An 11849-nucleotide genomic window follows, 5' to 3' on the forward strand; every position below is an offset into this window, starting at 1 on the left:
GGTGCTTTCGGAGGGACAAGTGATGAAAATGGAAGTGATTGAACTTTGGAACTCGGAGGGGGTTTCGATTGAGCTGTGGGTTGCTTTTCTACCCCTTGTTTCGGATGGTCCTCCTGCTCAGGAATGCCTTCAATACGGCTAAGCAGGGCAAGAGCAGGAGCGAGCTTCTCTGTAAGAGTACGCCTCACCGAATAGTTAAGAATCGGATCATGGGCTTCGATAATGTTAGACAAAGCTCCGTGGACATCTGAAACACAACTCCTGACCACAGCTTTCTCAGACTGAAGAGAATCGATGAGTTGCTAGAGTAAGCTTGGAAGACGTTCGAGCAAGCTCGTCCTTTGTGGTGGATTCGGCGGCAAGAGTGGCTTGAAAGGAAAAAAGACAATCCGCAACCGAAGATTGAAAAGATTGATTGTCTTCTTTGAGCTTCTGGCGGAAGCTGGAAAATTGGTCTTTTTCGGTTTCGAAAGAATGGACCAGCTTCTCCACAACGGTGCGAATCTTCTTGGTGTTTGTTTCTAATGCCGCCTGCAAAGACTCCAGCCAGATCTGGGCGTCTTGAAATAGTTTTTCGACTTTTTCGGTCACAACAGCACTAGCCTTTATCGATTTATCAATAGCAGCAGCAGCTGAGCTGATGGAGGCTTCGTGTGCTTTGGAGAGAGATTCCACCATTCCCTGAATGGCAGCCTTTGAATGTGAGATGTTGAGGAAGAGGAAGAAGCCACAAGATTGTCAATCTTCTCATGGAGTTCCTTGATGTGCTTTTTAGTAACTGGAGCATCATCATCATCATCACTTTGAAGTTGGTAGGGGTTGTAGTAGATGGAATCAAAAACCGTATCCTCCCCTCCCAAAAAGGTTTCGGTTTCAGCAGATGGAGTGGGAGATAAGGGTGCGGTGGGTGGTTTGGTAGTGGTAGTGGGTTTGGGAACGGAAGTGGGTTCAGGTTGTGAAGTTGGAACCCCCGTATCAGATACATTGGTTGGAACCTCACTGGTGGTAGTTTTGGTGGCTTCTGTGAAGAGTGGTGGGGGAATGGAAGTTGTTGTGGTTGGAAGAGTAGTAGAGGTAGTTATGGGGGGAATAGAAATAAGATTAGATATGGAGGGAATGGAAATGGAGGAGGTTATGATGGGAATGGAAGAGGTTATGGTGGGAATGGAAGAGGTGGATATAGGAGAAGGGGAAGGAGGTTTTGATGAAACAGGTACCTTATGAGCAGGAGAGTGAGGAGGAGTTTCGCCTCTAGCCGACTCATCTGAGTCAGAATGGTTATCTTCTGAATCACTGGATGAAGAAGAGAGAATAAGTTTCCTCTTCGGCTGTACTTTCTTCTTCTTCGCTGGGGGGAAAGATCTGTCTTTGAGGGTTTTTGCATCTTAGGAGAAGGACCCTTTGCCCCCTTTGCTGCTTTCTTGATCTTCCCTTTCTCGGGTTTCTTCCCTCTAGCAGCTGGTTTATCTGCATCATTGATGGAATGAACCATTTCCGCAGAAAGTTCCCGTGGACCCGAAGGACGAAAGTCCTTGTAGTCCTTCATTATAATGCTCTCCTTGGACACCCCAGTGGACATAGAATCCGGAATGGATCCGACGAAGGAAAACTTGGTCGGATCGGTAACAATGATCTTGGTGGTGTGGAAGACACTGATGGAGGAGAGAAGGGAACATGCAACTGTTGGAACATGAAGTTTATCCATGGCCCACTTGGTGATTAGCGTCCAAAATCTGGCGTAGGACACCTCAGTGTGGCGAGAGGAGGAGGCTAGGCTCTGAATGATTTGTTGCCAGAGAACCGAGTCGTAGTCGAGGTTGATGTCGTGATATAGACCATAGAGAATGGTCATGAACAACTTGTTGGCCCCATCAGAACCAGAACTGCGCTCAGAGAGCCCTTTGAATAGAATGGTGAAGAAGCCATTCCATGGAGGAGGGAGACACGACTTCTTGAACTTAGTGACCGTCGTGAGAATCTCCTGGTAGCCCATGTTGTAGAACATCGAAAATAACTGTCCTACTGTGATGGAATCGGGATTAACCCTAGATTCATCGGCTTCAAAACCTAGGAGCCAACAGAATTGTTGCTTGGAGATGGAGGTCTTGTGAGAAAGAAGGTCAAAGTAGATTCGATCCACTGATCTATCATAATGGGCAGTGGAGAAGACCTGGGAAAGGCATTCCATGGGCACAATCTCGACCTTGGAAAGAGTGAGCACCAATGGAGAGTATTTGAGACACTCCACCATGGGATACATATAATTCTCGTAAGCTTTAGGGTTTAAATCAATCACCAGACTTTGTTGAGCGCAGATGGGAAGAATGTTGGTGCGGGAAGAGGTTTCCTGAACAGAGGAAGAGTCCGCCATTGGTGAATGTGGAAGATGATGAACAGTAGAGTATAAATCACCGTATATTGCTCGTTTAATTTTTGAATCCTGTAAGTATGGAATGAAGCAGAGGTGTTCCTTTTATATTGTGGGTAGAGGAAAGAGAAAAATCATCCCATAAATCTTCTTGATACACGAAACGGTTTCGGATGTGACAGAAACGCGACGGTTGGCACCCCCGATGATTACGCATGAGAGAGAAAAACTGTTCCGTTTTGCACGCATGCCCGTCACCTCACTATTGAAGCCGTTACTCTGTCGGCTGAGTCAGCATCTTATCTGTTAAATAGTTGTCATCCAAACATAAGATTATAATGGAACCGAACGACATTTTTGGAAAATCAAAGATTTTCGTGCATAGAGTGTGAAAGATAAGGAAATAAAGCGAGATATATGTGGGAATTTGTGATGTCAATATAGACATAAAACAGTTGATCCCGGGCACGAATCACTTTCTTCAAGGTCAAGAGAGACCTTAAAGTGTTTGTATGGATCCCCGTTGAATTACGATCAATCACTTTCTAAGAAGTGTTGAAAGGCATCTTTTTATAAGGCTTAAAAGGGTGGCTTTCGCTTCAGTTTAGAATCTCGGACCTTGACATAAGACCGAGACTAAATGAAGTACCTGTGAGACCAATGTGGTCTGTTGAACAAGTAGGCTGGATTATGTATATAGTGACTTATTGAAGATGTGTGATGGTGAAATCTCAAAAAAAAAAAATTAAACTGGATTCTTAGGGAAGAAATGCTATGGTAAATAACAATTTCATAAGAATCTCACAACCAAAAAAAAAGATTTCATGTTTACCGTCAATTCATATTAGGTATTGGATTTTAGGTTTCACTAAGCACGTAGTGACACGAGACTTAGATCATAAACACAGAGATTGTGTAACCATAAACCTCAGTGGTTAATTCTGAGAGTCTCAAGGGTTACGATATGAGACTGAAATATGATGGAGAAGAATATTGAGGTGGTGAAGAGAAATGATAGTACCTCTGCTGAAAATAGTGACCAAGCAGTAAACTCTTAACCCATATGAGAAAAGAGTAAGGTAGCTCAGGATTAGAATAAATGGAGCAGCCTTATTGGGAAGACAAGGTTTGTATATACCTAGTCATTAAGGCTTTTATTCAAAATCAATTGAGGCTTTGGACAACATGCAGCAGCATGCTTCTAGGGACGCTTAACTATTAAAAAATGTGAGAACGAAACCTGGCCCATCGATATTTAAACAAGAATGAAAGAAGAAAAAAATATTTTTGGAGATTTTAAGTTTTTGAAAAGAGAAAAACCAAACAGAAAAAAAAAATAAAAAAAAAAATTGAACCAAACCCGAAATGGACCGAACGCTCGGTTCATTTCGGTTCCTAAAAAAATATTTTTGGATTTTGGAAAACAACTTTACAAAAGTTTACAACCATAGACAACACCTTTTTGAAATTGAGCGAAAATATGTGCAATGGGACCGAACCCGAAATAGACCGAGCATTCGGTTCATTTCGGTTCCCATGTGAACCGAACCCGAAATAGACCGAGCGTTCGGTTCATTTTGCTTCTAACTTTTAACATTGAGATGGTGTTTTTGGTACCGATTCTGATTCCATCATTCCTAGACCTTGAAGGATTTTATTGAAACTTGCTTCAGGTAGGGCTTTGGTGAAGATATCGGCCAGTTGATCAGTGGTTCGAACAAAGTGAATTTCGACATTTCCATCCTCCACATGATCCTTAATGAAGTGATACCTCAGTGCTATATGCTTGGTCTTAGAGTGTTGCACTGGGTTATGACAGGTCCTAATTGCACTTTCTGAATCGCAATATAGTGGGATCTTTTTCATGTTGAGTCCATAATCTCTGAGCTGGCTTTGGATCCATATGACTTGAGATGTGCAATAGGCGGCTGCGATGTACTCTGCTTCGGCTGTAGAAAGGGAAACGCAGGTTTGCTTCTTTGACTGCTAGCTGACCAACTTCCCATCAAGGAATTGGCAACCCCCTGTGGTGCTTTTCCTATCTAAACCGCATCCTCCAAGGTCTGCATCAGAGAAGGCTTGAACGAAGAAGCTTGAGTTGGATGGATACCATAGATCGAGATAGGTAGTTCGCTTCAGATATCGGAGAATGTTCTTCACTGCAAGCATGTGAGGTTCGCGTGGATTCGCCTGAAATCTGGCACAGTAACAAATAGAGAACATGATATCAGGCCTGCTAGCAGTAAGATACATCAGAGAACCGATCATCTGACGATATAGCGTAATATCAACTGCCGATTTATCCAAGGATGGAGTGAGCTTGGTGCCGAACGCCATTGGAACTTTAACTTTTGAATCTCCCATCATGCCAAATTTTGCTAGGAGAGTCTTTGTGTAAGCTTCCTGATTAATAAAGATGCCTTATGGTCCCTGTCTAATATTTAAACCAAGGAAAAAATTAATCGGACCCATGGAGCTCATTTCAAATTTAGTCTCCATCAGCTTTCTGAATTCAGCTGTTAAGCTGGGATTCGTTGAGCCAAAGATGATATCATCAACGTAAATTTGTACAATCATAAGGTGGTTACCTACCTTTTACGAAAGAAGGTTGGGTCAACCGAACCTTGTTTGAATTTGGACATCTTTAAAAACTTAGTTAGCGTTTCATACCAGGCCCTAGGTGCTTGTTTCAGACCGTAAACCGCCTTGTCCAGAATATAGCAGTGATTTGGGAACTTCTCATTGACAAAACCAGGAGGTTGCTCCATGTAGACTGTTTCTTCGAGTTCTCCATTCAGAAAAGCGCATTTGACGTCCATTTGGTAGACCTCGAAGTTTTTGTGCGCTGCATAGGCAAGAAATATTCGAACAGATTCCAGCCTTGCAACTGGAGCGAAAGTCTCATCATAATCAATTCCTTCTTCCTGGCAATATCCTTTCACCACTAAACGAGCTTTGTTCCTTATTACGTTACCTTCCTTGTCCATTTTATTTCTAAAGACCCATTTGAGACCAACAACAGAGGCATCTTGAGGAGTTGGAATGAGACGCCAAACTTTATTTCTTTCGAACTCATTAAGTTCGTCTTTCATAGCTTGAACCCAATCAGAGTGATCAAGAGCAGTGTTTACCGTCTTTGGTTCAACCTTTGAGACGAAAGAATTAAACATGCAGAACTCAACTTTGGAAAATAAAGAAGTTTGTTTTGCCTTCAGTTGAGATCTGGTCAACACCTTTTCAGAGACATCACCCACAACCTGTGAAACAGGATGATCTTTAGTCCATTTGACAAGTGGAGGGTAATTTGGATCATAGGAAGGATCCAATTCAGCGTTCACTAATTCTTCCAATTCTGATTGACTATCTTCGTCATAAAACGTATTGGCATTCTCCCCCTCGAATGATGAGCTTTCTGGCGCAGTGGGACTTTCGGGTGTAGTGAAGTGTACGGGTGCTACTGTGCCTTCAGATGTTGTGGAGTGTTCGTGAGCTACAGTACCTTCAGGTGCTGTGGAGCGTTCGGGTGCTACAGTACCTTCGGGTGCTACAGTACCTTCGGGTGCTACAGGATCAGAGTGCTCCCCCTCGACTAAAGCATTTTGTTGTAGAGATTCGTTGGAACTGGATACTCCTTCATTCATTCGCCTTGTAGCATCTTCGACCAGTTGCTTCAGATGATCTACCTTGTTGTCCGTTGCGCTGGCTTCTGAGTGAATGGCCTTCTCTGGTTCATCAAATAACTCAACAAACTTCTCAAAGAGATTTGCAATTGATACTGTGACTTGACCTGTTTGAGGAAAGATTTCGCCAGCTGTGTCTACGTTGGCCTTTAGCTTTTTGACATAGCTATCATCAAAAGTCACGTAATAAGTTTCTTCTATTTTCCTCGAACGTTTGTTTAATACCCTGTATGCTTTAGAAGTGAGAGAATAGCCCAGAAAAATCCCTTCATCAGCTTTGACATCAAACTTGTTGCGATGTTCTTTAGAATTGAAGATGAAGCACCGTGAACCGAACACTTGAAAGAATTTAACATTCGGCTTCCTGTTGTTGATGATCTCATGAGGAGTGAGTGTGAATCGCTTATTGAGATATGACCTGTTCTGTGTAAAACAAGCTGCAGATATAGCATCAGCCCAAAAATATAAAGGTAAAGAAGCAAAACTTAGCATGGTTCGAGCTGCTTCACACAAAGATCGGTTTCGTCTCTCGACAATTCCGTTTTGTTGAGGTGTGTAGGGAGCTGAGAAGTTGTGACTGGTGCCTCTTTCTACCAAGAATTCTTCGAATTCTTTATTTTTGAACTCCATCCCATTGTCGCTCCTGATGTTGCGAACGACTTTCTTCAGCTGTACTTCAACCTGCTTGATGAACATCTTTAGCTTGTGAGTCACTTCAGATTTAAGCATCAGAAAGAACACCCATGTAAAACGCGAAAAGTCATCAACAATAACAAGAATGTACTTGCTACCACCGATGCTTTCGATAGATGATGGACCACACAAATCAATATGAAGTAACTCTAGTGGTTCAACAACTTTAGTGTTTATGATTGATGGATGACTTTGACGACTCTGCTTCCCCATTTCACATGCAGCACACAAATGTTCTCTATCGTACTTGAGCAATGGAAGACCTCGAACATGACCTCCAGTGACAAGTTTGTTGATATCCTTAAAGTTGAGATGAGAAAGCCTTCGGTGCCATAGCCATCTTTCGTCAGATTGTGCTTTTGATAACAAGCAGATTGCTAGATTCCCTTTGATGGGTTTGAGGTTTAGGGGAAACATTTCACCTTTGCGCTCTGATTTGAGAATAACTCTGTTCGTTTGCTTCTCAATTATTTCCGAACCCTCATCATCGAATGAGACCTTGAGACCGCTACCTCCAACAAGCTGAGATACACTGATGAGATTATGTTGTAGTCCTTCTACGTATGCAACCTTCCTAATCGTGAAATCACCGTTTGTAATCATTCCATAGCCTTTTATGGTTCCGAAGGAGTTGTTCCCGAACTTGACATTTCCACCGTTTGAAAGAGACCTGAATTCCCTTAGCTCTTCCTTCCTTCTTGTCATGTGACGTGAGCAGCCACTGTCGATATACCATTCTTCGTCAAACTGCTCGTCACTGATAACCTGCACAAATTAAGCAGATTTAGGAACCCAAAGTTTCTTGGGTCCTCGTGAGCCTTTTACAGGAATAGGAATAGTAAGAGAGATGTCAACAAGATATGTTCTTTTTATTAGCGTTGTTTCATCTTTCTTTTTTATGGTGAAAACTTTAATTTTATTGGAATTTGTTGCTTTTGGTTTAGACTCTGGTTTAACTGACAAAACCTTTGATTTCCCTTTCAGATCAGTTGAAGATTTAGGTTTTTGAGAGTGAACAGAATAGAATTTAGAATGAGGTTGAGAGGAAGAATAATTGAAAGAATTAGAAGAGTCAGAATGAGAGAATTTAGAATGAGATGATTTCTTGACTTGCATTCTAGGTGACACTTTCGGTTTTGATCATCAGTGGGACCGAACCTAGAATTTTGGTCTCTTTTGCTCTCTGAACCGAACCTCTGCTTTCGGTTGATGTTATTTTCTGAACCGAACCTCTGCTTTCGGTTGACACTGTTCTCTGAACCGAACTTCTGCTTTCAGTTGATTTTGTTTTTGTTGGATTAATGTCTAAGTCCATAACTATAATTGGTAAGACTTGACCCGACCCGACATGGTCCATTTGGGTTGCATGGCATCATGCACTTGGATAGACTATAATGAGAGAAATAAGACACTTATGGTTATTAATATATTATAAGTTCTAGTATATTAATAATAAGAATAATAATATTATTTAATTAGTATTGATCAATAATTAATCTAGGATTAATTAAGTGATCAAAAGAAGACTAATTAAATATATGGGTTGATTGTGTAAATCATCCATACTTGTATAGTGGGCTAATGCTCCATGGATTATCTAGTTGGGCCAAAACCCATATGATGATCCATGGATTTGTAACACCCCCCTCTGGCACATATCACAATATTGTCCGCTTTGGGCCACTCGGCACGAGGACTTCCCAGGGGGTCACCCATCTCGGTACTACTCCCGCCCGAGCACGCTTAACTGCAGAGTTCTTATGGGATCTGCTGCCCTCACGGCTTTAAAACGCGTTGTGACAAGGAAGGTATCCACACCCCTCATAAGGAGATGTTTTTGTTCTCCTTCCAAGCCGATGTAGGATCAGGTGCAACCCACCTTCACCCCCCATTATAGGGTTCGACGTCCCTGTCGAACACATCGACCCGTGCCCTAGCTCTGATACCATTTGTAACACCCCCCTGTGGCACGTATCACAATATTGTCCGCTTTGGGCTACTCGGCACGAGGACTTCCCAGGGGGTCACCCATCCCGGTACTACTCCCGCCCGAGCACGCTTAACTGCAGAGTTCTTATGGGATCTGCTGCCCTCACGGCTTTAAAACGCGTTGTGACAAGGAAGGTATCCACACCCCTTATAAGGAGATGTTTTTGTTCTCCTTCCAAGCCGATGTAGGATCAGGTGCAACTCACCTTAAGTGGGTTAGATCTGATCCCACATCGGCTGGGAAGGAGAACTAAACATTCCTTATAAGGGGTGTGGATATCTTCTCTATCACAACGCGTTTTAAAGCCGTGAGGGCAGCAGATCCCATAAAAACTCTGCAGTTAAGCGTGCTCGGGCGGGAGTAGTACCGGGATGGGTGACCCCCTGGGAAGTCCTCGTGCCTGGGAACTCTGCAGTTAAGTGGGTTAGATCTGATCCCACATCAGCTGGGAAGAAGAACTAAGCATTCCTTATAAAGGGTGTGGATACCTTCTCTATCACAACGCGTTTTAAAGCCGTGAGGGCAGCAGATCCCATAAGAACTCTGCAGCTATGCGTGCTCGGGCGGGAGTAATACCGGGATGGGTGACCCCCTGGGAAGTCCTCGTGCCGAGTGGCCCAAAGCGGACAATATTGTGATACGTGCCAGAGGGGGGTGTTACAAATGGTATCAGAGCTAGGGCACGGGTCGATGTGTTCGACGGGGACGTCGAACCCTATAATGGGGGGTGAAAGTGGGTTAGATCTGATCCCACATCGGCTGGGAAGGAGAACTAAGCATTCCTTATAAGGGGTGTGGATACCTTCTCTATCACAACGCGTTTTAAAGCCGTGAGGGCAGCAGATCCCATAAAAACTCTGCAGTTAAGCGTGCTCGGGCGGGAGTAGTACCGGGATGGGTGACCCCCTGAGAAGTCCTCGTGCGAGTGGTCCAAAGCGGACAATATCATGATACGTGCCAGAGGGGGGTGTTACAGATGCTCCATGGTGTATTTGAACCCATGTATCCAAGGAAATGGAAAGTCATGACAATTAGGGTTTTCCCTAATTGTAACACTATATAAAGATATTATTCTTGACAAAATCGGCACTAGTATGATTCTAGAGAGGGCTAGCCAATTTCATGAAGTGTAGAATTCTCTCAAGTTATTCCAAGTGTATTTGGTGTTGTGTGAACCATTTGAGGTGTCACACTTGGGGCACTAGGCACTCAAGCTTCATAAAGACAAGCACTAACAAAAGGTATGTTATTCTAACTTGTGTTATTCAACGTTTAGTATGCTAGAATAGAACAATACCTTGGATGTTCATATTTGCATGTATAATAGAGAAAACAAAGATCCAAGGTATTTAGGGTTACATGTACACTTAGGAGTGTTAGAATGCTCATAACCCAACAGTGGTATCAGAGCCTAGGCTTGTTTTCTTGTTATACCTGCAATAGAAGCTGGAAAAAACGAATTTGTTGCTGTCTGATCATCAGACTCGGTGAGTCCATAAAGGGACTCGGCGAGTCCATGCCTAAAAAGTGATCAAATCGATCCAACTCGCCGAGTTGGTTCATGCACTCGACGAGTTGGACCCCAGACAGCATATTTTCGAGTTTTTTGGCTAGAAATGGACTAGGAACATTACCCTAAGTTGTTTTTGAACTTATAAACTTGTTTTTGATGTGGTAATGTTCATGCTAATCCATTTTCAAAGATAAATGTCAATACATTCATGTTTTGTATTACTTTAAGGTTTAGACTAATTACATGAAAAAAGTTTGATTTGAATTATCTTGTTCTTATGAGTTGCTTAGATTAATAGAAAAGTTAATTGAAATAGTTGCTTTCAATCCATTTTAATCTAAGAGTTGAGTATAAAATGTGTTTGTGTAACTTGTCCTCAAGTTACATGAAGAGTCACATTAAAGACTCATAAAAGTTGGCAAAGGTTACAAAAATGAAGAGTCTAGTTCTAATTAATTGGAGTTATGACTCCATAATTTGTCCTCAAGTTATGGAGGAGCAAGAGTCTCTTCATTAAATAAATAAATAAATAAGTGTAACCTTAATTAATTCCATAAGTTATAAAATAAAGAAAAGTTAATTCTTTTATTAGTTTAAAGTCTTCCATAACTTGTCCTCAAGTTAGGGAACTTGAAGATTTTTTTTGGATTAAAACTACTTTAAACACATAAGTTATGGAATTAATTAGTTTTGAATAGTTTCAAAACTTGCCCTCAAGTTTTGGAATTTGAAAAGTGTTCACTTATGAATACTTTAATTCCAGGTTAGCCCTTAGAATTTTAAAAGTTCAAATTCAACCCTTATACTTTATAATATTATAAGTTAATGATATATATATGTATAAGAGTAAAGTCAGTCTTACCGCTAGTACGCCTCATTCACGAAGTCGGTCTATAAGGTGGGTATAAGGTTGTTGCCTATAAGATGGCAACTTAATGGGTGTCCACTCTCACCCACCGCTTGCTTGACTGGTGGAGGGTCGTTAGCCGAACGGGTTTGACAGGACTATAATTCTCCCTTCATTAAAAGTATTAATGATAAATACTAAGTAACTAAACTCTTAATAATTCCCAATCTTAGTTACTTAGGAAAATGTGAATAAGGTGCTAATCCATGAAATTACACTTTACACTTTGTCTAAGTCGTTAGTGGAGCGTGTGTGGTTAACCGGCACACTAACTTGGACTTAACAAGGTAGGTAAAGGGTGACTTAATATTTATCATAGTATCGATGGAGCGTGTGTGGTTAACCGGCACATCGATTGAGGGGAAATTTATTAAGGGTACCAAGTAATTTGCATGGTTACTTCACACCTTGTTTTGTGATCCTCAGCATCCCAGTCACAAAACCTGAAGGGCACACCCGAGATTGAAACATGCCATTGAAAAGTTCAATGAATCTCAAAGATCTAGGAGTTTCAAAACCAATTAAAACCTAATAATACATTTTGTTTATCTTGGTGGAAATTGGTGAATCGTCATTCACCTACCTTCAAATATTTTATAGCTTGGATTACGGCATACCTCTTCTAAGTTATAAAATAGTTTGTTGGGTCCTAGCCTTAATATTTCATATTGGGTGTCATATTAAGGACTTTAAAATCA

The sequence above is a fragment of the Lactuca saligna genome, chromosome 1 (genome assembly GCF_052625555.1).
Source record: "Lactuca saligna cultivar CGN05327 chromosome 1, ASM5262555v1, whole genome shotgun sequence".
Classification (NCBI taxonomy): Eukaryota; Viridiplantae; Streptophyta; class Magnoliopsida; order Asterales; family Asteraceae; genus Lactuca; species Lactuca saligna.